Consider the following 25,988-nt stretch of genomic DNA (forward strand, 5'->3'; position numbering starts at 1 on the left):
GTCACTTAAGGTCTCATTTGCCAGCAAGAACCACTGTAAGTATTTTAATATATGACTTTCCTTTCTTTTACATTTACCATAGATAGAAATTTTTTTACAAAAACTAAGCACTGCTACACAAGGTCTTTTGGTCTACTGGTCTATTTATTTCATTTAGCAACAGATTATATTTCCATAACAATAGATAGTCTCCTTAGCATGTTTCCTAATGGCTACATTCAGCTCAGTCCTTTGCATGTACTATAATCCCCTCGAGTTAGATGTTAAGTACATTACAATGTTTTTCTGTCATAAATAAGGCTTTGATGGATATCTTTATAGGAACATCTTTAACTTCATCTCTGATTGTTCTTAGAACCATCCTAGAAGTGTAATTCCTATCACTAACATAAACACATACTTCTAATCTTAGGCAATCTTCAAGTTCCTCTTTTGATTTTATGTATTTATCAGTCATTTCACCACCAAAAAATAGCACTAATGTGGATACAAGAGAAAAGGAACAAACATGCCTCCCGCAGACCCAAAGACATCAAACCTTAAAGTTATTTGCTAAAGAAACTTGTAGAGGACAGACTAGAGATGAGCTCTTTTCTGAAAAACCAACCAGAAAAAAATAGACTATCTGCTGATGCTAATGGGGAGATTCAAGAGGAACAACCAAAACAAAATTTGAAACACAAATTTCAAACTGAATTTCCAACATATCCAAAAGTAAATTCCTTGAGGAAGGTGATGCAGTTAGGAAAGGCACAGTTACACAGACCAGAAACAATGCATTATTTCCAGTGAGTAATATGTAAAATTGCGGCAATACATGCGGATTAAATTGTCAAAGATAAAACGGTTGGGGATGTGAGAGTCACATCTGTGACTTTTTGTTTGTTTCTTTTGTTTGTTTCTTTCTATCCGAGCTGAGCACACACACGTTTAAAGAGTGGAATCCTTTTACAAGGCTTACTGCAGAAACAGCAGTCACACCCATCCCCTCTCACTTCTTTTCCTTGCAGAGGCAACTACTTTCTCACTTTTTCAGCTGATTCTCTTGCCATCATCATAGGCTAGGCTAGGCTAAGTCACTTCAGCCGTGTCCAACTCTGTGTGACCCCATAGACGGCAGCCTACCAGGCTCCCCCGTCCCTGGGATTCTCCAGGCAAGAACACTGGAGTGGGTTGCCATTTCCTTCTCCAATGCATGAAAGTGAAAAGTGAAAGTGAAGTCACTCAGTCGTGTCCGACTCTAGCGACCCCATGAACTAGAGGGGTCCTAGTCCATGGAGGCTCCTCCGTCCATGGGATTTTCTAGGCAAAAGTACTGGAGTGGGGTGCCATTGCCTTCTCCGGCCATCATCATATCCCTAATAGTTTATTTCTCTAATTATGTGTCTAATATTTTTCTAGCTTTTTATTCAGCCCAATTATTGAGATTACTTTTTTCCTAGATGAAAACATTATACACTGTCTTTCCACTATGAAAGGTGAGAATTCAGCTCACTTATACTCCATCGATACACTGGTACATCTAACAGGCTTGCAGTTGCCAAGGGGGAGGGGCCTGGCGGAGGGATGGAATGGGTGTTTGGGGTTGGTGGTCGTGGTTTAGTCGCTCAGTTGTGTCCCACTCTTGCGACCCCATGGACTGTAGCCTGCCAGGCTTCTCTGTCCAGGGGATTTTCAGGCATGAATACTGGAGTTGGGGTTAGCAGATGCAAACCTATTATACACAGAATGGATAAACCACAAGGTCCTACTGTATAGCACAAGGAATTCTATTCAATATTCTATGATAAATCGTAACAGAAAAGAATATTGTTAAAAAGAATGTATATATATATAGAGAGAGAGAGAGTGAATTTTTTTACATCTTTTAAAAATTGAAGCATAGTTGATTTGCAATGTTCTGTTAATTTCTGCTGTACATCAAAGTTATATATAATACATATATATATATAACTGAATCAGTTTGATGTACAGCAAAGCTATATATACATATATAACTGAATCACTTTGATGTACAACAGAAATTAACAGAACATTGCACATCAACTATGCTTCAATTTAAAAAAGATGTAAAAAATATTCACTCATATATCCTCTCAATATATTATCTGTCAGTCTATGTGTGCATGTGTAACTTTGGTTAGATCAGTAATCAGTGATTGCATAAGGATAATAATATTATTCTCTGATTACTTTCTGCACTATGTTTGGCCAAGTGTTCATCATTATTTCCTTTGCTTGGTTTTGTCGGTATTGCTATTGAGTCAATCTGAACCTGTCCACCAATGTAGTCAAGAATTATCTACAGACATTCAGCTGTCTGAATCAAGACATTAGATGTTATCAACTCTTGTGTCATTGTCATCTGAAAGTCCTCTCCTGGAAACCTCGACTGCTCCAATCCATCTGGTTTTCCTTATGCCTCACAAAGATTCCTCTCCCTCATCCAGAAGCTGAGGGAGATCACTGAGATCTCCTGTTCCCAAAGTCAGGTCGCCCTTTATCTTAACTCTGCCAGGAGATTTTCAACAAAGAGCGCTTGGAAATTAAACATTTCATGAGCCGGAAAATGTTTTTATGCTACCCTCTCGGTTGGGATTTGACTAGATATATAGAGTCCTCTTCTAGATGCAACTGTACCTCAGAATCTTGATGGCATCAATCCATTATTATATTTCAGAATTCTTATGGAGAAAAACAGCCATTCAGATGTCCAGTCCTTTGTAGCTTGGTTTTCCTCTCTGGAGGCCTATGGTCTCTTCCCTTGAAGTAGTCTGAAAACTAAGGATGATGAACTTTTGGTGTGGGGCGCTGCAATGGGTCTTCCCTGGGGCTCACCAGCTCAGCAGTTGTGGCACAGGGGCCTAGTTGCCCCTCGGTATGTGGAATCTTATAGTAGATCCTTGACCAGGGGTCAAACCTGCGTCCTCTGCATTGGAAGGTAGATTCTTAACCACTGGACCACCAGGGAAGTCCCAGTGATGATGTACCTTAAGGTGGGATTATTTTCACCCGTTGTCCTCGGCATGCCATTCTATGAAATTTTCTTCATTTAATGATGATTTCATTCCCTCTATTTTTCTAGCCATATCTTTTCTCTCTTTTTCCCTCTCCCACCTTGGTGGCCTACTTTCTGAGATATTTTGCAACTTTATCTTCCAACCCCTCTAGTGAGTTTTCCATTTCAGCAATAGTGGTTTTAATTTTCAAAAGCTCTCTTTTATTTCTTTGATATTTTACAGCATCCGCTTCTTGTTTCATGGATGTTTTCTCTGAGAATATTAAGTGTTTTCTCACATGATCTCTATCTCTCCAAGTTATTATTATTATTATTATTGTTATTTGTTTATTTTGGTCTCCATCTTTATTTTTAAATGCTTATCTCAATTGTCTAGTAATCGTTGGTTGTCTGCTCATATTTAAGAACAAAGCTTTCAGCTCTGTTTATAAGCTCTGAGCACATGGATGGGGCTTATTTGATTTGAGCTTCAGTGTAAGAAGATCTGACTGGGACCTCACCTTAGGAAAACTCTGATATTAGTATCTTTAGGTCTTTTCTCTTGAAGTGAAGTGAAGTGAAGTGAAGTCACTCAGTCATGTCCGACTCTTCAGTTCAGTTCAGTTCAGTTCAGTCGCTCAGTCATGTCCGACTCTTTGCAACCCCATGAATCGCAGCTCACCAGGCCTCCCTGTCCATCACCAACTCCCGGAGTTCACTCAGACTCACGTCCATCGAGTCAGTGATGCCATCCAGCCATCTCATCCTCTGTCATCCCCTTCTCCTCCTGCCCCCAATCCCTCCCAGCATCAGAGTCTTTTCCAATGAGTCAACTGTTCGCACGAGGTGGCCAAAGTACTGGAGTTTCAGCTTTAACATCATTCCTTCCAAAGACTCTTAGCGACCCCAAATTCCCAGAAAAGGATTATCTGCTCTCCTGCCTGGCTGTCAATATTCTGGAAGCTTAGTGAGGAAAAAGAGCTGGGAGCCAGTCCCCTTTTCTAGAGGATCCCCACTCTCAGCTGTGCCTGACATTTCCCCCCGCCTTATCGTCTTAAGAGAATAACACTCATCTTCTTCAGGAATGGGTAAAGAATAGTCCCTAGGCTACACAGGCAAGAGAAGATGTTTAGGAATCAAATTACCTCTCAAATGAACTTTTCATCAATATTCATGTTTCTAGCCTCACCTTCAAATCCAGTCCCCTAAATACCTGTATCATGAATTCCTGAGCCTTTGACTGTCCTCTAAAAAACTGGGCTGCTTTTCTGTTCTCCCCACCGTTGGCCTAGGACTCTGACACTTCAGGTCAGCCAAGTTAGCCAACATTCGTCCAAGTGCTTACCACCTTCCAAAATCTGTTGCTGTCATCTTTTCATTTCTGTTGGAGTTATGTCATATAGAAATACATATGTCATTCAGATGGATGGATAAAGAAGCTGTGGCATATATATACAATGGAATATTACTCAGCCATAAAAAGGAACAAATTTGAGTCAGCTCTAGTAAGGTAGATGAACCTAGAGCCCATTATACAGAGTAAAGTAAGTCAGAAAGAGAAAAACAAATATATATTAACATGTATAGATGTAATCTAGAATAATGATACTGATGAACCTGTTTGCAGGGCAGGAATAGAGATGAAGACATAGAGAGCAGACTTGTGGACACAGCTGGGGAAGGAGTGGAAGGGGCTAATGGAGAGAGTAGCATTGACATGTATACACTATAATATATAACATAGCTAGTGGGAAGTTGCCGTATAACACAGAGAGCTCAACCCAGGGCTCTGTGACAACCTAGAGGGGTGGGGTGGGGTGGTGGGTAAGAGGGAGGTTCAGGAGGGAGAGGATACGTGTATATTTACGGCTGATTCATGTTGTTGTATGACAGAAACCAACACAACATTGTAAAGCAGTTCTCCTTCAGTTTAAAAAAAAAAAAAAAGTCATTGTATTGGAATCTCAAAGGGAGAAACAGAGATACATGTATTTCTAGAAGCAGAGGGTACTTTTAAGGAAGAGAAATTGCAATAAAACAACTATTATACCAAAATTCAAAGGGCAATAAACTGAGAGGAGGGTAAAAGTGTGAAGAAAGATGCTCCATGCTTAGCTCTTTCTTCTAAAGAGTGAAGCAGAATGCGACCGAATCACGGAGGAAGAGGGAACGCCTCACGTAGTTAATTAGATTTGGAGAAAACTTTATTATGGTAGGTGATTTTATCGGCCCCAACCAATAAAACAGCTACCACTTTCAGATTTGCTTCTGTCCGAGTATTGGTCTAGGTAACTCACTTACATTAACTCATGTGATCTTCATGATGCTATCATACTCATTTTCCAAATGAGGGAACTAATGCACAGGAAGGTGAATTAGCACATCTAAGACTAAAGAGGTACAAAGAGAATCAGATTCTGAGTTCCAGTCATCTTGACACTGGGCTTCCCAGATGGCTCAGTGGTAAAGAATTCACCTGCAATGCAAGAGATGCAAGAGACTCAGGTTTGATCCCTGGGTCGGGAAGATCCCCTGGAGAAGGAAATGGCACCCCACTCCAGCATTCCTCCCTGGAAAATCCCATGGACAGAGGAGCCTGGCAGGCTGCAGTCCATGGGGTCTCAAAGAGTCAGACACGACTGAGCATGCACTTGGACAGCATCCTGACACTAAACTTACGTCCGGGGGTCATATTCACAATGTGACACCCATAGACTGTATTTCTCACATTATACTTAAAATGGGCCAGCCAGCCATATTTTCCCCACGATTCCTCACCACCTCAGTCTCATTCACAGTCATGTGTCTCGTATTTCTTATTTTTCTTGTTGGGCTATTTGCTTTCTTTCCTTTGTTGGGAGGCTGGTTTATTCCCTTTAACTTCTTGTTCTTCAGCTAGTCGGGATCCATTTCTCCCATGTGATGATCAGGGTGTGGTTCTTGCTGATGTTTGTAGCTAATGTAACTTCATCCAAAGACTATTTTATGGTTTACTTTGAGAAATTTAGCAGATTATAAGGGCTGGGGATGACTTAACCAAATACAGTGGATTACTAGCTAAGACCAAGAAATGATTTCTTTTTGTGTATTATTTATAGCACAGAAAATGAGTTTATGTCTCTGAGTAGTTTCTGGTGTCTGCTGAGAAGAAACAGAAATTAAGTTCATTGGCATTCTGGTTTTATACTTTTCTTCAACTCTTCTTTGAGCTTTCATATTTTGCTACTCAGGCCTCCTTGCTTTGCTAATGCCTCTTCCCAGAATTAATATTTTAAGATACTAATATTCTGCTATTAGAGTGGCCCATTAGAACATTCATGAACCCACATTGCCTCCTCCCCCAGTTCAGAATGACTGACTCTTCACAGTGGCCCTAGGCAGCCTTGAGCACCATGCTAGGCCTTGGGTGGGGAGAAGGAAGGACACAAACTTGGGAAGTAAAGATAAAGAGAAATAAAACATGAGGCAAGAAGAAATGGAGGAAGAGGAAATAGATAAAACAAGGGTGCTAATCAGGTGACAGGGAGAGGCTCCCAGTGTTATCCAGGCTCTACATCCAGGTTCCCCCCACCCCACGACCCAGAGAATCACGATGGTGTGCTCACTCACCTAGAGCCAGACATCCTGGAATGTGAAGTCAAGTGGGCCTTAGGAAGCATCACTACGAACAAAGCTAGTGGAGGTGATGGAATTCCAGTTGAACTATTTCAAATCCTGGAAGATGATGCTGTGAAAATGCTGCCCTCAATATGCCAGCAAATTTGGAAAACTCAGCAGTGGCCACAGGACTGGAAAAGGTCAGTTTTCATTCCAATCCCAAAGAAAAGCAATGCCAAAGAATGCTCAAACTACCGCACAATTGCACTCATCTCACATGCTAGTAAAGTAATGCTCAAAATTCTCCAAACCAGGCTTCAGCAATACGTGAACCATGAACTTTCAGATGTTCAAGTTGGTTTTAGAAAAGGCAGAGGAATCAGAGATCAAATTGCCAACATCCATTGAATCATCGAAAAAGCAAGAGAGTTCCAGAAAAACATCTATTTCTGCTGTATTGACTATGCCAAAGCCTTTGACTGTGTGGATCACAATAAACTGTGGAAAATTCTTCAAGAGATGGGCATACCAGACCACCTGACCTGCCTCTTGAGAAATTTGTATGCAGGTTAGGAAGCAACAATTAGAACTGGACGTGGAACAACAGACTGGTTCCAAATAGGAAAAGGAGTCCGTCAAGGCTGTATATTGTCACCCTGCTTATTTAACTTCTATGCAGAGTACATCATGAGAAACGCTGGACTGGAAGAAGCACAAGCTGGAATCAAGATTGCCGGGAGAAATATCAATAACCTCAGATATGCGGATGACACCACCCTTATGGTAGAAAGTGAAAAAGAACTAAAGAGTCTCTTGATGAAAGTGAAAGAGGAGAGTGAGAGTGAAAAAGTTGGCTTAAAGCTCAACATTCAGGAAACGAAGATCATCGCATCTGGTCCCATCAATTCATGGGAAATAGATGGGGAAACGGTGGAAACAGTGGCTGACTTTATTTTTCTGGGTTCCAAACTCACTGCAGATGGTGATTGCAGCCATGAAATTGAAAGATGCTTGCTCCTTGGAAGAAAAGTTATGACCAACCTAGATAGCATATTCAAAAGCAGAGACATTACTTTGGCAAAAAAGGTCCGTCTAGTCAAGGCTATGGTTTTTCCAGTGGTCATGTATGGATGTGAGAGTTGGACTATAAAGAAAGCTGAGCACAGAAGAATTGATGCTTTTGAACAGTGGTGTTGGAGAAGACTCTTGAGAGTCCCTTGGACTGCAAGGAGATCCAACCAGTCCATTCTGAAGGAGATCAACCCTGAGTGTTCATTGGAAGGACTGATGTTGAAGCTGAAACTCCAATACTTTGGCCACCTGATGCAAAGAGCTGACTCATTTGAAAAGACCCTAATGCTGGGAAAGATTGAGGGCAGGAGGAGAAGGAGACAACAGGAGATGAGATGGTTGGATGGCATCAGCGACTCGATGGACATGGGTTTGGGTAGACTCTGGGAGTTGGTGATGGACAGGGAGGCCTGGCGTGCTGCGGTTCATGGGGTCACAAAGAGTCGGACACAACTGAACGACTGAACTGAACCCCCGGGGGACTGGATAGACCACCCCAGGTCCAAAGGATAGGAGTTTCCACCTTTATTTTGGCCATAATATAGTTTCCTCAGTTCTTCTCTGAGGATGGTTTTAACCCATCCTACCTGCCTTTTCACTTCAAAACTCAGTACAGTCATCCCTTGGGATCCATGGGGGATTGGCCCCAGGATCTCCTCAGATATGAAAATCCACTGATGTTCAAGTCCTTTGTAGCATCACATGGTATCGTACAATGAATATATTCAGCCTTCCATATACACGAGTCCATATTCCTGGATTCAGAGAGGCAACTGTAATTATATCAGCTCTGGGCAGGATATAGTGTGAAGGGCTATACAGCCCACAGAGTGTTTTTTGTTGTTGCTGCTTTTGTATTTCATGATTTTTACAAATATTTATTTATTTGGCTGCGCCAGGTCTTAGCCGTGGCACGTGGAATCTTTAGTTGCAGTAGGTGGGATCTAGTTCCCCGATCAGTGACAGAACCCAGGCCCCTGTACTGGGAGGGCAGAGTCTTAACCACTGGACCCCTGGAAGTCCCCTACAGAGTGTCTTTAACATTGCCCTTGAATGCCTTTAGACAGATCTGCCCTCTCCAATGCCTGGGGCTCCCATGTGCCTTGTCAGAGCCTCCACTTCTCTCAGAGCAGAAGTGGCCTGCTTGGCTTTTGAGAGCCCATGAGTAGGTGACACCTGCCTGATATCCTGTGCGCCCCGCTAAGAATGGTTTCCGTGTCCTTCATTCTCCACATAATGAATCTGTTGAAGAGGCGGGGAAGCTCTCAGTATAGGTGCCTGCCTGCAGCTCTGTCCATCAAAGCAGTAACAGCAACCAGCTGGACATTACAGAAGCCTCCATGCAGTGAGATCCCAAAACGTGCCAGGCCCTGTCCTAAACACTTTACATATGATAACTCATTTAATCCTAAAACACACAGGTGGGGATAGATGAGGGAACCGAGGCACCGAATCACCAACTGGGCCAGGTTTACCACCCGGAAAAGCCAGGACTTCAACCCCTCCTGACTCCAAGCCTCCATTCGATCGTCACAGCCCGGCTCACTTGCTGTCATCAACCGTGGAGTTAATTACAGAGATAATTAAACTAAGAAAGTTGAGGCCTCTGGACTCCAACACTTGCTCACTCAGCTCCTTAACTCACTTCCTCCCTCCATGAGGGAGCATAGTAGGCAAGCAATTTATGGGATCCTGTCTCTAACATGAGAAGAACAGACCGCATGTATCCATCATCACCCAGAGGGGCCTGTTTTGTATTGTTATACATTTCTTCACCAAGAACCACTCAAGAGGACAAGTCTTCTAAAGAAAGATCAGGAAAAAAAAAAAACACACAAAGAAAAACTGAAGAACATACCTTTCAGAGCAGTAGTTTGCTTTGTCAAGGCTTGGGACGTAGCCCTGGTTTTTTTTTTTCAGTGAGGTCTTTGAGTGTTGCAGGAATGTAATACACCAGGCATAAGCCATTTTCTTAGAGAGTCCAGAAGTCCGAGAGACATAAACAACTTGGAATTGCTTTTGAAGGCCAGGTATTTAAAGTCCCCAACATAATGACTTATTAATAAAGCTCTCCACGGCTCATACATGAATGTTATTAACAAATCCTATTTAATCAGTCAAGATAATCTGATTAACTGGAATAAAAGAGGCATCTAGATCCCCAGTAATTCGCTGAACTTGCACAACACCAAGGGATGTCTATGCTGCAAACCAAGTAAAAGCATTTTGTGAATGTGTATGTGAGAGGTCTGATCTGGGCTCAGCGCCTTTCCCAGGGGGCTGCTGGCTTCTGGATTCAGCCACACTCAGCTGCAGCCTCACCAGGGCCCCTGTCTGATCTAGCCAACTCCTGCTGGTCAGGGTAGCTCCATCCCTCTGTCCCCCTACCGGCGCCCCCTCCTGTTCTGAAGTCACAAATCTGTGCGGTCTCCTCCCTGCCCCCTGAAGCCAGGACAAGGCTGGTGCAGGGTGGAGGGCAGGCGGTGTAGCTGGAAGGAGCCTTTGTTGGAGCCACAGGAACAGAGAAGCAGGGGTGGTCACTTGGGGCCACCTGTAGCCAGAGCAGGTCAGGACACCCGTTCCTGCCTCCAGAACTTGGGGCCTGAGGATCATCTCGTCTCCGCAGTCTCCTGGGGGATTCAAGCACACAGCCACTTCACCCATCTCAACCCCAAGCTCACACAATCACTGGTGGGAAAAAAAAATGATAAGAATCAAGTAAAAAGGCGTTAACAGTTTTTCAAAACTCTTCGAATCCAAGGCTCTGATCCACTTTTCCAGTTGCGTGTGCTCAGGCATTCACTCGTGTCCGACTCTTTGTGACCCCACAGACCTTAGCCCACCAGGCTCCTCTGTCCATGGGATTCTCCAGGCAAGAATACTGGGGTGAGTTCCTCTTTCCTTTACCATGAGCCTTTGCTTTTCCTCCCATGCGGCAACCAGCCCTGAACTCACCTCTCATGCGTCCATGCGTCTTCGCTTCCACTTCTGCCAGGTCCCTCATGCTCAGGTCTGGGTGGGGTAAGTGGGGAGGGGGCTTTGAGTACCACTCCTTCCTCAGCCCTCTCTCCCTTGATTCTTCTTCAAAGCTCAGGCCAAATCTCACCTTTGGGGCTCATTCTCAGACGACTTGACCTGTCGGAATTCTTGTTTCTGGGATGCTGCTTCAAAGAGTCATTAATTTAACTTGCAACGTGCCTGGGTTGTTTACACTGTGTCCTCAAAACTGAGGAAACAGATAACAAGAATGCGGCTTGGGGGACTTCTCTGGTGGTCCAGTGGTTGAGACTCTGCCTTCCAGTATAGTGGTTCAGGTTCTAAGATCCCACGTGCTGTGGGCAACTAAGCATGTGCCCCAACTATTGAGTCCACACACTGTAAAGCCTGTGTACTGCAAACTGTGACAAACACTCTGGGCAGCCAAAAATTTTTAAATTAAAATAAAAATAAAAAAGCATGGCTCCTGCCCTCAGTGGGCTTCCAGTCTCAGACCTGGTGATATTGCAGTGGAAGTGCTAAACTAGTCTTGTGAGCAAAGTTTCAGGAGAGCTTCCGGGGTTGGGAGAAAGAACCCCTGCGTCTGCCAGCGTTCAGCATGAGCTCCATCGTTGAGGATGACAGTGGGTACCCATGGCATGGCTTCCTGGTTGAGTCAACCATGTTCTGTTTTTACTGACACACACTTGGGGATACAGGTCACAATATTTTTATTTGGCTTTTTTGCTTAATCGCATAATAAATGACCCTCCCTCTTTTCTTCTTGCTTCTGGTTTGGAGGCTCCTAGTCCTACGCATATCACCCATCACTTGCACGTGCCCTGGTGAGGCTCCAATCCAGGATGTAAACACCGCTGAGAGGTAACGGTACGTCCCTAGGGGACTTCCCTAGTGGTGCAGTGGTTAAGACTCTGCACTTCCAGTGCAGGGGGGCACGGGCTTGATCCCTGGTTGGGGAACTTAGATCTCACATGCTGCACAGTTTGAGCCAAAAAAAAAAAAAGAACATTCCCAAACATCGCCATCCTGTAGCCACATGAAGATGGAACAGGAAATGGCCAGGCTGCACCGTTCAAAGGGGGAAGTCAAGCATGTTCGCTGTCACCCACCAGCCTCCCTCCCCCTCCACATTCCACTCCAGGACCACTGCTGACAACCGTAAAATCGAATTCCTGGCCTGGAAAAGCTGCTCCTTAAAGGCAGATGTGCAAACAGGAGTGTTAGGAGGAAGGCCGATCCCTCAATTCAGAGGCTCTGGTCTCAGGATGCAGCGTTGCTTCAAGCTCTAGTCTTTGCGTTTGTTCATTTGTTTTAATCTCTTGGCTCTGGCCCATGGCATGTGGGAATATTAGTTCTCCCACCAGGGATCGAACCTGCACCCCCTCTGTTGGCACTGCAGAGTCTTAACCACTGGACTGCCAGGAAAGTCTCCAAGATGTACTCTTGAAGAAGGTTGCAGGAAGTGTGCTGTCTCTCAGACGCCCCTCCTGCCAGCTTTTCCAGAATGGAGTGGCCACCTTTTGTCTGAATACAGCTACTAGGAAAACACCACGGGTTTTCAGATGTGTCCCTGAAGCCCCTGGTGCCTGGCAGCCCCACCCTTAGTGCTGAGGGCGCTGACCACAGCTTCGGGAATCCTGAAGATCAATTTTCGGCCAATGATGCCAGTGGGAGAAGGAGGGGACAGATCCGAGTCTGTTTTCCGCAATGAATGTTGGTAACTGTCACCGAGGGGACCTCAAATTGCACCCGGGCGGCCAAGCTTGAAGAGGAGAATGGACCCCAGGCTCTGTGGAGGGGCTTGACCTGCCCGAGGACACATGATAGGTACGGATTCTACCCGGGTCATTGTGCTCCCCGTCCGCAGAGTCCGGTCTGGTTTAAGTAGCCCAGGCAAGCCAGCCTGTCTTACATCTGGGACGGGTCAGGTTTCTTAGCTACGAGTCATTTCCCCTACTCACATAAATGGAAAAAATTGATCAGACGCCAGCCTGTTGGGTCATCTCTGCCCCTGCCACAGAAGGTGATGGGCACACGGCTTTGTCAGGCAGCAAATTTATTGGCTTATATTTCCCAACGGAAACGGGAAAATGGTCTGTGCCAACCTCTTCACGCGCGAGGAGAATGGCAGAAGGATCCTATACGTGCATCCTGCTTTTTAAACGATGTGCTGTGAGATAGAGATATTAATTGCCTGATGGGGAAACTGAGACTCGGCTCATTTACATCCATTAGCGGGAGAGAATGGAGAGCAGTTTTGTCATCTTAAAACATAAGATTTGCGTTTCTAGCCCTGAGTAGAAATAACCAGTGACAGTAAAAAAAAAAAAAATCTGATGACAATGTTCTTAGCTAACAGAGAATGATAGAAAGAGTCATGGCCATCATTAGAATTCCACTATTCTTTTGATTAAGTAGCACAGTTGATGAGTTCATACAGGATATTTGAGGACTTCCCTGGTGGCTCAGATGGTAAAAGCATCTGCCTACAATGCTGGAGACCCAGGTTCAATTCCTGGGCCAGGAAGATCCCCTGGAGAAGGAAATGGCAACCCACTCCAGTACTCTTGCCTGGAAAATCCCATGGATGGATGGAGGAGCCAGCTGGGCTACAGTCCATGGGGTTGCAAAGAGTCAGACACGACTGAGCGAATTCACTCTTTCTTTTCTTTCTTTATAGGATATTCTGTGCAGACTCTAAAACTGTGGGGCTGATGAACTAACAAATCTCTCCCTCCTTCCCTCTGTCTCTGTCTGTCTGTCTCCTTTCCTCCCTCTCCTCAGTCTCCTCTCTGTCTCTCTCTCCCTTCCTATCTCTGACTGTCTGTCTGTCTGTCTCCTTCCTTCCCTCTCCTCTCTCTCCTCTCTGTCTCTCTCTCCCTTCCTCCCTGTCTCTGTCTGTCTCCTTCCCTCCTTCTCCTCTCTCTCCTCTCTGTCTCTCTCTCCCTTCCTCCCTGTCTCTCACTGTCTGTCTGTCTGTCCTTCCCTCCCTCTCTTCCCCATTCTCCCCCTGCCCCGGTCTTCTTTCCGTCTCTCTGTCCATCTCTCTCCCTCTCTCCCCCTGTCTCTCAGAAGCCAGCTACCAGACTCTTTCAGGAGACCTCCCAGCCTGTGAGGAATCATTCTTCTCCTGAGGCCTCATGGCCTGAATTTCAGCGCGAGAAGGGTCAGCGTTTATTTGTCTTGGGCTGCGTCGTGCGCGGCGGTCTCCCTGAGGTAACCCGCCCCGGCTCTGAGGCGCGCGGGCGCGGGCGGGCGCCCTGGCCTCCTTGTGTGCGCTCCAACTCTGGGGGAGAGTGCCCTCCTTCATGGGAAGGCCTCCACAGGCCCAGCCATGGATTGTTTATTTACACTCAAGGAACAAATCCTGAAAAATGAAAACCAAAACCAGTCGGAATTCAGATGACCGAGGTCTGGGTGGGAAGGCAGATTCTGGGGTGATTTCGCAGGCAGGGTTTCAGAGAGGATTCCATCCTAATACTAAATATTTTTGAGAACAGACACTCCCTTTTCTCAATGCCGTGTTGAGAAATACAACCTTAATACAGCCTTAAATAATAGGGTTGAATACAACTTTTGGAGGGTGTCTGAATAGGGGTTTTATTCCTCTATTCCCTAGGAAAACTTCTGGAAAATACCATATAGGGGCTTTATCTGAGCATCATTCAGTCGCTCAGTCATGTCTGACTCTTTGCAAACCTATGGACTATAGCCTGCCAGGCTCCTTTGTCCATGGGGATTTCCAGGCAAGAAGACTGGAGTGGTTTGCCATTTCCATCTCCAGGGGATCTTCCTGGATCAGGTGTCGAACCTGTCTCTGCTGCATTGACAGGCAGATTCATTAGTGCTGAGTCACCAGGGAATCCCTATCTGCCTGTTGCTAAGTCATGTCCAACTCTTTGAGACCCCATGGACTATAGCCTACCAGGCTCCTCTGTCCATCGGATTTCCCAGGCAAGAATACTGGAGTGAGTTGCCATTTCTTTCTCCAGGGGATCTTCCAACCCAGGGATCGAACCTGAGTCTCCTGCATTGGCAGGTGGATTCTTTACCACTGAGCCACCAGAAAAGTCCTGAGTGTAGGTTCCTCCGAAACAATAGACCCTTGGCACTGAAATTCCAGGCTTCTGTTCTTTCCTGCCAAGCCTCTATCTTTCTTCCAGTTATTGGGCGCTCCCTGGATGCTATGCTTTGTACCAGATACTTTACACGTGCCCCTCGATTATTTATCACCATTCAATCAGGCAGGCCCCATGACTGTACCTGGGTTACAAACAAGGAAGCTGATACTGAGAGAGGTCAATTGCTCCAAGTCAGAGACCAAGTGAACACAGACCCCGACGTCCAGCTCACTTCCATTTGACTTCACCTCTGTGCTGTTAACCACTGGGATTTTCTGTCTCCTCAACAGACCACTGCTTTCTGACTTTTTTTTTTAAGTTGCTCTTTCACTTCTAAATTGATTGCATCTGTAAACAGCATGATGTAAAACCCATATCCTTCCACTTTTATTTTTGGAGAGATTCTTGTGGTATTCAGGGTTTCTCAGCCTCGACACTGTTGACACTTGGGGCTGTATAATCCTTTGTTGAGGGGCTGCATGGCGTATCGCAGGATATTTAGCAGCATCCTTGGTCTCTACCTACTATGTGCCAGTAGGTAAAACCCTTCCCCCAAGCTGTGACCATTAAAAATGTCTCCAGAGGGACTTCCCTGGCAGTCCAGTAGGTAAGACTTCACCTTCCAATACCAGGAGTGCAGGTTCGATCCTTGACCATGCAGCTAAGATGCGACATGCCTCAAAAGGCCCCCACATCAAAACATAAAACGGAAGCCAAATTCTAACAGCTTCAATAAAGACTTTCAAATGATCTGCATCAAAATAAAATCTTAAAACTTTTTAAAAAGTCTCCAGATAGTGCCAAATGTTCCAGAAAGGGGGCAAAGTCGGCCCCAGCTTAGAATCCACTGAGCTAGCATTATACCCAGCAGCTAATTAAAAGGGGCAATGGGTTTCAAGTTCTCCTTTCTACAGTTCCCATCATTACTCCAGAAAGTATTTTCAACCTTCCCTTATGTTACAGTGTCCCAGCAGTAAGGTCACATTCAACTAGCCCTCAAACATGGAGCCCAAACACTACTGGAGGAAGGAAAAGTCTGTGACTTCGGCAGGCAGGACAACTCAGTAACAGGCCTACGAACAGCACCAAGAGAGCCAGTGGAGGCGCCGGCAGAGGCCCTTGCAGTGAGAAACGGACCACCAGCCCTTCTCTTTGGCATCAACATCCGCAGCATCTCTGGAGACCAACCACACAGCTTCACTACTTAATTGCTGGGACCTCTAGATCCCAGACTCTAAAGCATGTGTTGTTTGCGGTTGTCATTGTCACAAGTCCCAGGACTTAGGATTGCGGAGCAGATGTTTAGATTTACGAAATGACAGAAGACATAGAAAGTATTGCAAAAGTGCTCAGGCTAATCCTACGACTTTTCATCCTAATCTAGAGAGCTGTCATCACCTTAAATAATAGGGTTGAATATGACTTTTAGAGGGTGTCTGAGTAGGGGTTGTGTTCCCCTATTCCTTAGGGAAACTTTTGGAAAATACCATATACAGGCTTTGTCTGAGTGTAGGTTCCTCAAAAAAAAAAAAAAATAGACTCTGAAAAATGAGTTGGATACTAGTGGTTTGTTTGGGAGAGGATCCCAGGAAGCATGGTACGTAGGCGAAGCAAAGCAGGGACGGGAAGAAAGCTAAGAAAGGGTTATCTTCAAGAAATGGGTTATGTCTATGGCTCCATCCTCTGGGGTCCTCTGAATGATTGTGTATAATACACCTTAGGACTGTGCCCCCAAGGGTTACTGGGATATCTATCAAACCCCATTCCTCATTGGTTGACATCTCCTGGGAACATGAGCTCCAGGGCACTTGTGGACATGCCACACTCCTGGGGGAAGTGCACACCCTCAGTCATAGAGAAGCAGGCAGGTGAGTTGCGTTGGTTACCAATGGCTGTGTCACAAACTACCCCAAAACTAACTGGCTTAAAACAATACACATGAATATCCCAGTTGTTGTGGGCTGGGAATCCAGGTGCAGCCGAGTTGGGCGTTCTGCTCAGCATCTCTTAAAATGCTGCAACCAAGGTTATAACTGGGCTGCAGGCAGCTAAAGGTTCACATTGTGAGGGAGGGATGTCCCTGGTGGCCCAGTGGTTAAGACTCCACATTTCCAAGGCAGGGAGTGCAAGTTCGATTCCTGAACTAAAATCCACATGTGCCATAGCATGGCCAAAGATATAACTATAAATAAAACTTTTAAAAAACGAATTGGGGAGGAGCCAACTGCAGGCTCTCTCAGGTGGCAGTTGGCAGGATACAGTTCCGCACAGGCTGGTGGCCTAAGGGCCTCAGTCCCTTGCTGGCTGTTGATGAAAAGCCCTCCTTGTCATGTGGCCCCTCCATTGAGCAGCTCACAACGTGACAGCTGGCTTTCCTCAAAGAGAGCAAGAGAGGGCGAGTGTGACCAGGGTCACAGTCTTTAAAATCTAATCCCAAAAGTAACACCCCATCGCTGTTGTTGGATTGTAGTCATTAGAAGTGAGTTCCTCAGTCCATCCCATGCTCCAGGAGTAGAGTTTACACTAGGCGTATAACCAGGAGACACCCTCCCAGGAGCCGTTTTAGAAGATGCCCATTTCAGGAGTGGATGAAAATTGCCCACCAAAGCTGTAGGTGACCTCTGGGCTGAGACAAAGGGATATGACCACAGCACTTGCATGCATCCTATGGATATAGCTGCATGCTGTTACATTATCCCTGGTTAATGAGACATTCTAGTTGTCTTCAAAATTCAAGGCCCTGGGGAACATGGCTTCTTTTTCACTGAATTAGAGTTTATTTACAATATTCCTGTTGGATCAGATGCTAAAGAATCTGCCTGCAATGCAGGAGACCCAGGTTCTATCCCTGACTCGGGAAGATCCCCTGGAGAAGGGAATGGCAATCGATTCCTGTATTCTTGCCTGGAGAATTCCATGGACAGAGGAGTCTGGCAGTCCATGGAGTTGCAAAGAATATGACATGACTGAGCAACAAACACTTTCATTGTGTTAGTTTCAGGTGTACAGTATAGCGATTCTGTATTTTTGTAGATTATACTCCATTATAAGTTATTACAAGATAATCACTATAATTCCCTGTGCTATACAGTATCCTTGTTTATCTCTTTGTATCTGTTAATTCCATTGAAAAGGCAAGTATTACTATGTTGTTGTTGCTGTTCAATCACTAAGTCGTGTCTGACTTTCTTCAACCCTGCGGACTGCAGCACATCAGGCTTCCCTATCCTTCACAATCTCCCAGGGTTTGCTCAGATTCATCTCCATTGAGATGGTGATGCTATCTAACCATCTCACCCTCTGTCTCCCCTTCTCCTTTTGTCTTCAATCTTTCCCACCATCAGGGTCTTATCTAATGAGTCAGTTCTTCACATCAAGTGGCCAAAGTATTGGAGCTTCAGCTTCAGCATCAGTCCTTCCAATGAATATTCAGGGTTCATTTCCTTTAGGCTGGACTGGTTGGATCTCCTTACTGTCCAATGGACTCTCAAGAGTCTTCTTCAACACCGCAGTTCAAAAGTATCATTTCTTCAGTTCTCAGTCTTCTTTATGGTCCAAATTTCACATCCATACAGACTACTGGAAAAACCATAGCTTTGACTATACAGACCTTTGTCTGCATAGTGACGTCACAGCTTTTTAATAAGTATTATTACAAATGGGGACACTTAGTGAACCTGGTGCAGACTGACAAATCTGAAACTGACATGAACCAAGTTACAGGCACCGTGCTGAGTTCCAGAGTGTGTGTGTGCTCAGTCATTCAGTTGTGTCTCACTCTTTTGTGATCCCATGGACTGTAGCCCACCAGGCTCCTCTGTCCATAGAGTTTTCCAGGCAAGAATACTGGAATGGGTTGCCATTTCATACTCCAGGGGATCTTCCAGATCCAGGGATTGAACCTGGGTCTCCTGTGTCTCCTGCATTGGCAGGCGGATTCTTTACCGCCAAGCCACCTGGGAAGCCAGAGACACAGAGATAAATCCTTAGGGAGGCTACTGTCTGTAGGGGTGGGAGGTGGAGGGATGTAAACCTAGGGCTGCAGAACAGGACCACACATACTGTGCTCTGCTAGACGGAAACCTCGAGCTGCAGGCACCGGGACATCTAATTCCAGGTAAGTGGGGGGAGGTGACAGGGATGGCCTGGGAGGTGGAGTGAGGAGCCGGTGACATGTGCAAATCTCCCTGCTGTCATGGAACACTGCTGCCTCTCCTTCCCTATAGAGTGATCCTTGAAGGATCACCAACATGCCTACCAGATGCCTTCATATGCTTAATCTTTCATAAAGATTTATTCTCAGGCATTTTCCATGTGGGTTGTGTTTTCAGAAGGACCCTCTGCCCAGGCCCTGAAGAAAACCAGGAATAAAGGTGAAAAAGTACGAAGGAACAGAATAGCAAGACCAACACCACAAACACATCAGATGACAAGTAATTCCCCCTCCTCCCACCAATTACTGCCCAAGAACAATGCTCTGAACTCCATAACTGGGCCCTCCTAACACACTGTGCATTGCGAGCCCCCAGGTACAAATCTAATCTATTTACCTGCCCACCTATAATATTCAAACCACAGGAGCCTCCAGAGAAAACAACTGCCTGCTGTGAGAGTGTTTTTCTTTCCCTTTTATTTAAAAAAAAAAAAAAAAAAAGCCTTATCTCGAGGTTAAATCCATTATCCTGGACATTGGAATGAAGTCCCACAATGTGATGAATAACCCTGTTGCCTAATTTCCACCTCTTATCCATTCAAACTGAAAGCAAGGAGGCCCCAAAGGAAAACGGGGAGAGAAGTTGAGTCCCAGAAATGAATGGCAGGCTCTACAAGTGTGCTTCTTTGAGCAAAGCCACATCTGGTTTTCTCAACACCTGTCCCCCTCTTCCCTTCATTAACATCCCTTTGATCTTCTTTTTTTGTTGTTCTTTTATCCATTCCTTCTCCTTACACTTTTTATTTTTGAAAACCAGCGTCTCATCAATCACTGTCTTCAGAGTGTGATTTAAATGATTGATCAAGGACTTCCCTGGAGGTCTAGCAGTTAAGACTTTGCCTTCCAATGCAGGGGGCACAGGTTCAATCCCAGATTGGGGAGCTAGGATCCCACATGCCTTGTGGCCAAAAAAAAAAACAAAACATAAAACAGAAGCGGTATTGTAACCAGTTCAATAAAGACTTTAAAAATGGTCCACATAAAAAAAAAACTTTAAAAAATGACTAATCAGTAATTAATCATGAATAAGAATAATAATATGACTTATTAAATTATTTCAATAATCACTTGATGACTTTTTTTACAGTAGGTCACTGTTATCTATTTTTTTAAACTTTTTATTTTGTATTGGAGTACAGCTTATTAACAAGGTGATAGTTTCAGGTCAACAGGGAAGGGATTCAGCCATACACATATATGTATGCATTCTCCCCCAAACTCACCTCCCATCTAGGCTACCACATAACCTTGAGTGGAGTTCCATGTGCTAGACAGTAGGTCCTTGTTGGTTATCCATTTTAAATACTGCAGTGTAAACATCACGGGTTTCCTCTGTGGCTCAGGAGTAAAGAGCCTGCTTGCAATGCAGGAGATGAAGGAGACGCGAGTTCGATCCCTGGATTAAGAAGATCCCCTGAAGGAGAGCCTGGCAATTCACTCCAGTATTCTTGCCTGGAGAATCCCATGGACAGAGGAGCCTGATGGGCTACAGTCCATAGGATTGTAAGAGTAAGATGCAAAGAGTCAGAACGAATGAAGCGACTGAGCACGCACACACCCATACGTGTCTATCCCAAACCCAGATCTATCCCTCTCCCCAGCCTTTCTCTCCTGGTGCCCACTAGTTCATTCTCTAAGTCTGTGAATCTGTTTCTGTTTTGTAAATAAGTTCATTTGTATCATTTTTTTATTTGAGATTCTGCATATAAACGATGTCATATGATATTTGTCTTTCTCTGATTTACTCATTTGAAGATTCCCACCAAAAGTGGATGAGTGGGGAGCTGGCTTCAGGATGAATGGGGACCATCCAGCCTGGAAGGGATGCTAGGATGCCCCCCCAACATAAGTGTCACCGCTCTGGTAAGTGCAGCCCTGCGGGTGTGTCTTCTAAATTATACCTCACCAAATCTTGCAGGGGAAGAATGAGGCTCTCTGAACTCCCCCATTCCACCTAAAATCAGTACATAAAATTTCCCTTGACATCTCTGCACCAGGGCAAGAGCATTCTTACCACTGGAGACTTGGAGTCAATGCTGAAATACATCTCTACAAACAAACCTACTGAAATGACCTGTATCTTCCGTAAGTTCCCCCATTCTAGTTCCTAGTCACTCTCCCACAGTTTATTGCCCCAACCCAAATCCTTTCTTCCTCTGTCTTGTCAAGTTCCAAAATCGATCATTCTTTGTGGAAATGCCTTACAAGCTCTCAGGCCCATCTCCTTCTTTGGGTCTTCATTTCTTTTCTCTGAAGGTTCCCTGCTACATAGGAATATTAACATCAGGGGATTTCTCTGGTTGTCTAGTGTTTAAGACTCCATGCTTTCACTTCAGGAGCCACAGGTTCAACCCCTGGTGAAGGGACTAAGATCTTATATGGCTTGTGATGCAGAGAAAAAAAAATTAACTTCAAATATCTATATGCTTGTCTCCTATTAATCTGTCCTGTGTCAATTTAAATCTCAGGCCCAGCCTAGACACAAGAGGGTGGGAGTTAGGGGGAAAATCTGTTCTCTGTTACAGTAAGAAGTCAGCAACTCAGAAGCATCCCAGTGTCTTCCAGACCATGGAAGTAAATAGTCCAAAGGTCAGCATCCTCTGGCCCTAGAGCCTTATAATAAAGCCAGCATCCTCCAGAAAGCCCTGAGCTCCAGCTAGGCTTGGCTCCATGCCCATTCCCCAAGTCAAGAATATAAATACAAGCTTCAGAGGTGGAGGCAAAGAGGCAACCCAACTCCAAACCTCCTACCCATTCAGGGTGCCTCAGGTTTGAGATCTTCTCCATGTTTCCCAGGAGAAATATCAATAACCTCAGATATGCTAATGATACCACCCTAACGGCAGAAAGCAAAGAGGAACTAAAGAGCATCTTGATGAAGGTGAAAGAGGAGAGTTAAAAAGCTGACTTAAAACTCAGCATTCAAAAAACTAAGATCATGGCATCTGGTCCCATCACTTCATGAAGAAACAATGGAAAGAGTGAAAAACTTCATTTTCTTGGGCTCCAAAATCACTGCAGATGGTGCCTGCAGCCATGAAATTAAAAGATGCTTTCTCTTTGGACAAAAAGCTGTGACTCACCTAGACAGCATATTAAAAAACAGAGACATTATTTTCCCAACAAAGATCCATCTAGTCAAATCTATGGTTTTTCCTATAGTCATGTATGGATGTGAGAGCTGGACCATAAAGAAAGCTGAGCACCGAAGAATTGATGCTCTTGAACTGTGGTGATGGAGAAGACTCTTGGGAGTCCCTTGGACAGCAAGGAGATCAAACCAGGAAAGGAAATCAGTACTGAATATTCATTGGAAGGCCTGATGCTGAAGCTGAAGCTCAAATACTTTGGCCACCTGATGCAAAGAGCTGATTGATTAGAAAAGACCCTGATGCTGGGAAAGATTGAAGGCAGGAGAAGAAGGGGATGAAAGAGGATGAGATGGTGGGATGGCATCACTAACTCAATGGATATGAGTTTGAGCAAGCTCTGGCAGATTGTGATAGACAGGGAAGCCTGGTGTGCTGCAGTCCATGAGGTCACAAAGAGTCGGACAAGACTGAGCGACCGAACAACAACAACAACCACCACCATTTTCCCCAAACTTGTCATCCATCACTCCTGGGAATGGACTGTGGTCATCAGCAATGCCTGGGTCTGGTCCATGTCCTTGCCGAATCCCACCTGCAGGCAGGGCCTGTCTTAAGTCCATGAACTCTGAACTCTCAGTAACATTTGTCACAATGATAATGATGACTCTCCATTCAGCAGCAATGCCTCTTAGTTTCTGTTACACCAGAAGTGTCAGAGAGGGCGAAAAGTGAGGGAACAGGAGAAAGAAAACCAAGGGTGACACTAAGGAGGCTAGATTTTCCCCTTCTTTAAGGATTCTGTCACTTGTGTCTTCAGGGGGTTACAGAATTAACACATCAACTAATGAACAGATTTTTAAAGTGCAGTATATCCATACAACAGAATACTATTAAACAATAAAAGTGAAGTACTGACACACCCTGTGACATGGATGAACTTCTAAAACATTATGCTAAGTGAAAGAAGCCAGTCACAAAAGACCATATTTTGCATGATTCCATTTATAGCAAATTTCCAGAATGGGCAAATCTATAGAGACAGAAAGTAGATTAATTTTTGCCTAGGGCTAGGTGAGTTGGAGGAAATGACAAGCAATGGCTAATGAGTACAGAGTTTCTTTTTGGGAGGATGAAAATGTTCTGAAATGGATCATGGTGATGGCTGCATGACTCTGAATATACTGAAAACCACCAACTCTGTACACTTTAAATAGGTGAACTGAATGGTATGTGAGTTTTATCTTAATAAAACTGTTATTTAAAACAGAAACAAAAGAGAGTCAACATACCCTCTAGGATGTTTGTGTGTGCTTAGTCGCTCAGTCATGTCCAACTCTTGCGACCCCATAGACTGTGGCCCGCCAGGCTCCTCTGTCCATGGGATTCTCCAAGCAAGAATACTGGAGTGGGTTGCCATTCCCTTCTCCAGGGGATCTTCCCGACCCAGGAATAAAACCCAGGTCTCCTGCATTGCAGGAGAAAAATACCCTGTAACGTGGATGAACCTCTAAAACATTATGTTAAGTGAAAGAAGCGAGGTTAAATGTGATTTGGCTTAATTTTCTGTATCAACCCTCAGGGTCAGTTTGGATGTAAAGCTACTGAAGCATAAGCTTCAGGCCCCATACTTGCATGGGGCCCTTCAAAATCAATAATCAAATCATAGTTCATTTTATATTCCTGATTTATCATTCTTTCCCTTAAAGAAGTAGCCCCAAATTGTATAAGTTCTGTGGCTCACAAAACCTGGATCTGCCTAATGAACATACAATACTTTTATAATCAAAAAAGAAGGAACCATGATTTTTTAATATATATTTTTTTAAATATTTATTTTTTAATTAAATGAAAAATTCTTTAAATTCTATAGTGCTTTACAACTTTCAAAAATTTCACACACGTGACTTCGTATAATACCATAATAACCCTTTTTTCCCTACTCCTGTAATGCCTCTTCTCCCTTCCCTCTCCCCACTGGTAACCACTAGTTTTTTCTCTGTATCTGTGAGTCTGCTTCTCTCTATTATATTCACTAGTTTGTCGTATTTTTTAGATTCCGCATATAAGTGATATCATATAGTATTTGTTTTTCTGTCTGACTTATTTCACTTAGCATAATACCCTTCATAAATATATTTATAAATGTAGAATTTTTAATCTTTAATGTGTCTCCCTTTCTACAGTACTGAGACCCATTGAATCTCTGCAGATCTCTTCTCAACAGTAACCTGTATGAAATCATCATGTGACTTCACAGGAAATTTGATCACAGGCTCAGGTGGAATAAGTCATAGTTTCCTCTGGGTGCCCAGCCCTGTTCATGCTGGCTGTGGCTTCAGGACACTGCCCCTCCAGGAGAAACTGCAAGAGAAAACTGTTCAGGAACATCTTCAGGTTAGGTGTGTTTTTTTTTTTAATAATTTATGTATTTAATGTGTATCTTGACTCTAACTGGGTATGCGTGCATGCTAAGTCACTTCAATCATGTCCAATTCTTTTCGACCCCATGGACTATAGACACCCCCTCCACCCACCACCACCCTCCCACCCCACCTCACCCTCACCCCCACCATGTTCCTCTGTCCATGGGATTATCCTGGCAAGAATATTGGAGTCAGTTGCCATGCCGTCCTCCAAGGGATCGTCCCCACCCAAGGATCGAACCCGGGTCGATTATACCTCCTGCATTGGCAGGCAGATTCTTTACCACTAGCACCACCAGGAAAGCTCTATCCTTTTCTATAATACTTAAGGAAAAAAGGTTCCAACCTCTAACACACATGTGGTGGGAAATCTAGTGCCCCCTCCTCTCCCGTGTCTAAAATCCTCGGACCTCAGGTTCCCAGGAACAAGCTTGCTGAAACTCCTACCAACAAAGTCCTAAGTATAGAATCAACCAAGACATACCTGGGGAGAAAAGATTCATGGTCAACCCATCCTTTACTCGGGGACTGGGTATAGATCTGGGTGCAGGATGTCTTTTTAAGCTACATCAGAATACTGCCAACCGGGAAGCCATTCAGAAGGGTGAGGTGGGAGGGGAAACTCTTTCACTCTGGGGGTGCAGGGTGCCCCTATATCTCTAGAAAGATGCTGCGAAAGGGACAGAATGACAGAACACATGATTTTCCCTCAGGAGGGATGCCACTGGGGTTTGCGGGGAGCACACCCCTGCCCCCCCACCTCCATCCCAGCTGTGTGGACCCCTTATCCAGGAATTAAGTCAACCAGAAAAAGACTCGGGGGCTTCCCTGGTAGTACAGAGCATAAGAATCCACCTGCCAATGCAGGGGCCACCGCTTTGATCCCTGATCCAGGAAGATCCCACATGCTGCGGAGCAACTAAGCCAGCGAGCCAGGACCGCGGAGCCTCAGCTCTAGAGTCGGGAGCTGCAACGAGAGAAGCGGCCACCATGGTGAGAAGCCCGGGAAACCACAGCTGCAGAGTGGCCCCGGCGCCCGGCAACTAGAGAAAGCGCAAGTGCAGCAATGACGACCCAGAGAAACCAAAATTAAATCAACTAATTAATGTAAATGTTTTTGTCTTTTTTTTAAAGAGAGACTGGGATTGTTAAAATTCAAGTTCATGTAAGAAAAAACAAAACTCAGTGTTCTTCCACGAACGTGAGATTTTACTGTAGCTAGTCAAGAGATCTCCTCATGAGGTTAATGGAATGGAATATTCTGGTTCTAGGGTCCCGACTCTAATCCTTTAACAACGCTGGCTGGACTCTGCAATTATCACAGCTAACTGAAGAAAGATGCTCATTAGTATTCAGGACTCAGCTCGGGTGGGTGAAACCTTTGGGATCGCCTCAGAAATCATGTATAATTTTAAATGCTTAAATGCCGAAAACAATCCCTAGATTTAAATAGCCAAGCGACACAGAATGGGAAAG

The 25,988-nt window shown here is 44.7% G+C and overlaps 1 long non-coding RNA gene and 1 other non-coding gene across 2 annotated transcripts; both read left to right on the forward strand.

Moving 5' to 3' along the window:
• LOC138990251 (uncharacterized) lies at positions 1 to 24,469 on the forward strand. Its single transcript, XR_011466369.1, has 4 exons — positions 1 to 35; positions 20,753 to 20,860; positions 20,995 to 21,082; positions 24,273 to 24,469. It is a non-coding gene; the product is annotated as an uncharacterized lncRNA (long non-coding RNA).
• Positions 13,118 to 13,191, forward strand: TRNAC-ACA (transfer RNA cysteine (anticodon ACA)). The gene has a single exon. It is a non-coding gene; the product is annotated as a tRNA-Cys (tRNA).
• Positions 24,470 to 25,988: the final 1,519 nt, after the last annotated feature.

This window comes from Bos mutus, chromosome 12, assembly GCF_027580195.1.
Source record: "Bos mutus isolate GX-2022 chromosome 12, NWIPB_WYAK_1.1, whole genome shotgun sequence".
Lineage (NCBI taxonomy): Eukaryota > Metazoa > Chordata > Mammalia > Artiodactyla > Bovidae > Bos > Bos mutus.